At 38.1% G+C, this 6,643-nt stretch overlaps 1 protein-coding gene across 3 annotated transcripts in view; it reads left to right on the top strand.

Moving 5' to 3' along the window:
- CCDC91 (coiled-coil domain containing 91) overlaps positions 1–6,643 on the top strand; it is a 317,390-nt gene that overhangs the window by 179,122 nt on the left and 131,625 nt on the right. The window lies entirely within an intron of this gene.

The raw sequence follows: 6,643 nt of genomic DNA, 5'->3' as shown, positions 1-6,643 counted from the left end.
ATATATGACATATATGACATATGCATATGTTTGTGGATGACTATACCTATATACCAGTACATGCACACATATGTACATAAATATATGAATGCTAGAGGCCCGATGCATGAATTCGTACACAGGTGGGGTTCCTCGGCTTGCCCAGCAATCGGGGCCGTTTGGGGCCATCTCGCTCAGTCCCCATCAGGGCCAGAGGGAGGGGCTGCGGGAGGTTGGCCGGCCACAGGGGAGGGGCCATGGGAGGTTTTCTGGCCACAGGAGGTTGGCTGTGGGAGTGCACTGACTAGCAGGGGCAGTCCCTGCGTTGAATGTCTGCCCCCTGGTGGCCAGTGTGTGTCATAACGATTGGTCAACCGGTTATTCTGGTCGTTTGGTCATGTAGGCTTTTATATATATAGATATCTTTATATGGAGGTGAAAGGGAGAGATTGAAGGAAAGATATTGAGGGAGAGAGTATGGGTGCTAAGCCAGAAATGTTGCACATTTTCTTACCAACTCAAGGATTATACGAATCTCACCTCTGTGTGAAAGACAGGAGGGAGGAATTGGGTGGGTAGGGCAAGAGGCCAAAAGAGTTACTGAGTTTTCTCTTAGGTAGAACAATGAGCTTATAGAAAAGTATTTCCCAACAGTATAATTTCTTGGTATCATCACCTAAAGTTTCATCCTTAATAAAATAGAGAGCAGGGAGAAGGAATATGTCTTTTTCATCATTATGATATTTTTAGGTTTGTATTTATGAAACAAAATAATTCACTACTAGGGCAATTTCTATAATATAGCAAGTATTTATCAGATTATTTTTTTCCTCATTTTATCAAACAACAACTCTGGAAATATGTGTTAGTTCACATTTTTATGTGTTGAGGATTTTATAACCCTGTCAAAGCTGATGCCTCTGTTTCTTGACAAATAGTATACATTATTCTAATATTAATATCAGAAAAATTGACATGACTTTTCTATGCTGAGGTAATGTTTTGGTCGTCGCTGGCTGCTTTTGCCAGCCATGAATAATTTAGCATCTGAACAATGTAAGTTATATTTTGTAAGTCACAATTTCTTCTAGTATTTTAAATTCCAATATCTAAAATAATTATTGTTCTTATACTCTGGAAACAGTAGGTATTTTGACAAAAGGAATAAAGGTCAGTGTGAAATTTTGGGAGTATAATGGCAGGAAGAAATTAAAGTTATAGTTAGAAATGTAGAAATTAAGTCAAAGAACTTTTGCACATTTTAAAAGAATATATCTAACTTGGAGTTAATAAAATCACATACTAATCATTATGTGACTATATTTATTTAATAAAATGAATTTTTTTAAAATATATTTTATTGATTTTTTTACAGAGAGGAGGGAGAGGGATAGAGAGTCAGAAACATCGATGAGAGAGAAACATCAATCATCCGCCTCCTGCACACTCCCTACTGGGTATGTGCCCGCAACCAAGGTACATGCCCTTGGCTGGAATTGAACCTGGGACCCTTCAGTCCATTGAATGAATGTTTGTATGTGTGTACATATGTGTTTATATATGTGTTCACATATATATACACACATAACTATATATACATATACACACATATACATACCCATATATTCACTTTTTCATTTTTTTAAAGATAAAAGGTTTCATGTGCTTTCATTTAAGAACATAGCTTAGATTATTCCATGTCAGTATAGTAGGAGTTTCTTAATAACCAATTAAATTGATGTATTACCATTTATTTAACAAGTTCCCCATGATGAAGAGGTCAGTGGTATCTGACCTTTTATTTCAGTAATCTTGTACATATATTCTTAAGCATTTAGACCAGTGATGGCGAACCTTATGAGCTCGGCGTGTCAGCATTTTGAAAAACCCTAACTTAACTCTGGTGCCGTGTCACATATAGAAATTTTTTGATATTTGCAACCATCGTAAAACAAAGATTTATATTTTTGATATTTAATTTATATATTTAAATGCCATTTAACAAAGAAAAATCAACCAAAAAAATGAGTTTGCGTGTCACCTCTGACACGCGTATCATAGGTTTGCCATCACTGATTTAGACACTGTAACTAATATGGAAAGTCTAAGGTTTTATGATATTTTTATTCATTCATTATCAACAATTACTGCAGAGTATAATATCAAAGCTACAGGCAATGTTTCCATTTAAAAATTCTCATTAAAATTATATATTAACATAGTTTAAAGAGTCATATAGTTCTAAATGCTAAATGGCTTGTTATGGAAAACAGTATTCACTGATCCTTTCCCTGCTTCTGCCATTTTTTAGACCCTTCAAAAGCAACAACTTTCAACTACTTAAATTAATATGTATCCCATATTTTTTTAATATATTTTATTGATTTTTTACAGAGAGGGAAGGGAGAGGGACAGAGAGTCAGAAACATAGATCAGCTGCCTCCTGCATACTCCCTACTGGGTATGTGCCCACAACCAAGGTACATGACCTTGACTGGAATCGAACCTGGGACCCTTGAGTCCCAAGTGACGCTCTATCCACTGAGCCAAACCGGTTCGGGTTATTCCATATTTTTTAATAACATACATAAAATATTACTACTTTTTGATATTCAGATTTAAAATTTTTTATACCTCCAGTCCACACTTAGAGTCCCTTCATTCTCCTAGTATCTATCTATATAAAAGGCTAAGTGACCAGCCAACCGGCGGAAGCTATGATGCGCACTGACCACCAGGAGGCAGACGCTCAATGCAGGAGCTGCCGAGGGACAGCATCTTTGCAGAGTGCCCTCTCACACTCCGGGACCCCTCAGGGGATGTCGGACTGCCTCTTTTGGCCCGATCCCTGCCGGCCAGGCCGAGGGGACCCCACCTGCCAGAGCGACCTCACTCATTCTGCAGACTCCCTTCGAGCCCCAGTGCCACCCCAGGTGTGACCAGCCAGGGAGGGACTGTGGGAGGTTGGCTCCAGGGTGTGTCCGGGCCTGTCTCACCCAGTCCCTCCCCACCGCACCCTACCCCACCGGCCACCTTCTAATTAATTTTCTTTCAAAGTGCATGAATCCATGCACCAGGCCTCTAGTAGTTACATAATAGATTTCATTAGATCAGCATTTAATTGTGTACATTATAAAGATTATGTTAAATACTATTGACACCTGAATCATAATATATTGTGAATTATTTTCCCTTTTTGAAAACTTTTTGTTTATCTTAAGTGACTGTTGTATTATCTATATCCTTACTCATCATGATTTTTTTCATGCAGTTTTTTTTTAATTTTTGTTGTGAACTCATATATGTTTAATCTTAATTAATTGAATTATTGGGCCTTAATTGAGAATTCTGTCTCGCACTGGTGTTTTGTGCTTTCTTTTTTTGGGACCTAGGAGTATTAACTGTCCTGGCACTATACTGGTATACTTTTAGGATTTCTATTGTGTAGTTGTCTAATCACTAGTCATTTTTATTTGGTGCCACCCCAGGACCAAGTAATATTTGCTTTTCTGATAGAAAAGTCTATATAATGACCTTTGTTCTGATACTTTTAGAAATGCTTCCCATTTAAAAATTAGGTTTCAGTTTAGTTTTTTTCTTTCTTGTTTGGGGGCGTGGGATAGTCTACAGTAATTTTTCTTAAGTCCTGCAAGCCAAGCAATACTGTAAACATTAAGCTGTGAGTATGATATAGTTGTATTTTCACTGGAACCCCTTTTAAATATGCAGTAGTACTGAAGACGCAGTCCTCGGGCCTACATTTGACCAATTGTTGGAACTCCAAGCATCCCTTCAGTGTATAATGTTTAGATGTGGAAAATTTCTTGAGCTATTTTTGATGAATTACTTCCCTATTATTTGGATAATAATAGCACCTATTATCTACCCTCTGTAACACCTATTATTTGGATCCTGGATCCACTGGGTTATTTGTCTTATTGTATCTATTTTTTATTTCTTTATTCCCTCTCCTATTAAAAATTTCTGTTTGATATTTTTTGTTTTATTTTCCAAAGCTTCTATGGATTGTTTTCATATGTATTATTGTGTTTTGCATTCTCAAGAGCTTTTATTTGAGTATGTTTATGTTATTATTTAATTTTATCTATAATAATAAAAAGCATAATATGCTCATTAGACCAGACAGCCGAACGACCTTCTGGACATCATTCTGGACTAAGCCACGGTGGCGGGGGCCAAGGCAGAGGTGGTTAGGGGTGATCAGGCAGGCAGGCAGAGTGGTTAGGGGCGATGAGGCAGTCAGGCAGGCCAGTGGTTAGGAGCCAGTCATAACGGATTGGGAGAGGGATGTCCGACTGCTAGTTTAGGCCTGATCCCACAGGGGTCCCTGTCCTACAGGATCTGGCCTAAACTGGCAGTCAGACATCCCCTGAGGGGTCCTGGATTGCGAGAGGGTGCAGGCCAGGCTGAGGGACCCTCCACTCCCCCCCCCCCCATGCACAAATTCCGTGCACCGGGGCCTCTAGTCCTTATATAATGGGCTTATTCCAAGAAGCTTTTTTCTTTTCTACTATCGTATTCTGGCCTTTGTTTTTCATTTAGAGCAGTGGTTCTCAACCTTCCTAATGCTGCGACCCTTTAATACAGTTCCTCATGTTGTGGTGACCCAACCATAAAATTATTTTTGTTGCTACTTCATAACTGTAATTTTGCTACTGTTATGAATCGTAATGTAAATATCTGATATGCAGGATGTATTTTCATTGTCACAAATTGATCATAATTAAAGCATAGTGATTAATCACAAAAACAATATGTAATTATATATGTGTTTTCCGATGGTCTTAGCGACCCCTGTGAAAGGGTCGTTCAACCCCCAAAGGGGTCATGACCCACAGATTGAGAACCACTGATTTAGAAGCTTTGTTTAAATGCCTGGTTATCCATAGCTATCTCTTTTTTTAGGAGTAGGGCATAAAAGGTTGATTGGAAGCTCTGCTGGTAAGTGAGGCAAGGTGTAGGGGGGGCTTTACTGTAGGGTTTTCTGATAAGATTGTTGATTGTCAACACTTTCTCATTACCTGTATCTTAAGGCAGGCCTGGCTTCATGGGCACACAATTTGTGTATTTGCACAGGACTCTGTGATTATAAGGCACTGATGCTTGGTTTAATGGTCTGCTGTTGCCATCTTGAAATTATTAATGTTTGAGCAAGGGTGTCACATTTTTATTTCATACTGAATTTTTAAAAATGTTTTTATTGATTTTAGAGAGAGAGGAAAGAGAAGGAGAGATAGAAACGTCAATGAAAGAGAAATCTATTTGCTGCCTCCTGCAACCCCCTACGGGAAATTGAGCCCACAACCCAGGCATTTGCCCTGACTGGGAATCAAATTGTGATCTCCTGGTCAGAGCTCAACCACTGAGTGACTCTGGCCGGGCTCATTCTCCTTTTTGTATAAGGAAACTAATCTTAGAACAGAGGGCCACTCTAAATCCAAGGTGATCTTATTTTGTAATACTTAATTATATATGAAAAGACCATATTTCCAAATAAGATTACCTTTATAGATACCATGGATTAGGATTAGGGATTAGGTACCTGGGATTAGGATTTGAACATATCTTTTTTTGGGGGGTTGCAATTCAACTGACAAGACAAGTGACCAAAACTAAAAGGAGATTTTTATTATTAAGCCATTTTTCTTTTTTTGATCAAAGTATTAAATATTTTGAGAAGCTATGTTATTAGAATATCCCTTTCTGTTATCAGAGATAAAATACAATCAAACTTAGGAGAGAGGCTTAAAAATGGAAAAAGTCATAAGAAATTATTGGAATTTTTGAGAGGTATACATCTTTATTGATTGAGATAGGTACATTTATTGTATTCATAAGGCATAAGTCTATTGTTTAACATTAGCAGGCTGGAAATTGTTCCTTGATACTCTCAAAGTAGTGAACCTCAAGGTAGGAATGACTTTTTGTAATTATACTGATACAAATAACTGTAGCCCTTTTTATAATTGCAAACTGTGTGCTCTTCTCTTTTTTTCTCCTTGACCCCCAGTTCTACTTTCTTCCTCCCTCCCTTATTTCTTTACTTTTTCCTCGTTTTCTCCTTTCATTCCCCCGCCCCCGGCTTGGCTTGAGTTAGTTTTGAGCATCTATACCTCTCAAGGCAGTTGGCCTTTGAAGACTTCAACAAAGTTGAAGATACAATGTAATTTTTTTTAAATCTGGCCCAGAGTGAAGTGTCTGCCTTTTCTATTGGAGCAAATAATAAAGTGACATTGAAGTAGCAGTTGGAACAGGTCCAATCCAATCAACACATTAGCCAAGATTTTGGTCAGGATTACACAAAAGGCCATATTCTCAGGCTGTGCTGGATTGCCCTTTATTCTGTAACAGGTTGTAGTTGGGAGAGGAGATAATTTGCTAATGGAGAAATGATAATTACAAAAAAATGGCACTGTTGTAAACATATCATCTTGTGTTGATATTTACTTAAATCAGTGGTTCTCAACCTTGGCTGCACATTAGAATCACCTGGGAATCTTTTTAAAATCCTGATTTCTGGGCCTCATCCTCCGGAAATTCTGTTTCTTTGTTACTAATGTTGTGGCCCCACCCCATAACAAAGAAACAGAATTTCCGGAGAAGAGGCCAAAATTAGGTTTTTAAAAGATCCAGGGGATTCTAT

This window comes from Myotis lucifugus, unplaced genomic scaffold (assembly GCF_000147115.1).
Source record: "Myotis lucifugus unplaced genomic scaffold, Myoluc2.0 scaffold_30, whole genome shotgun sequence".
Lineage (NCBI taxonomy): Eukaryota > Metazoa > Chordata > Mammalia > Chiroptera > Vespertilionidae > Myotis > Myotis lucifugus.
This window is presented reverse-complemented; position numbering and strand designations above follow the sequence as displayed.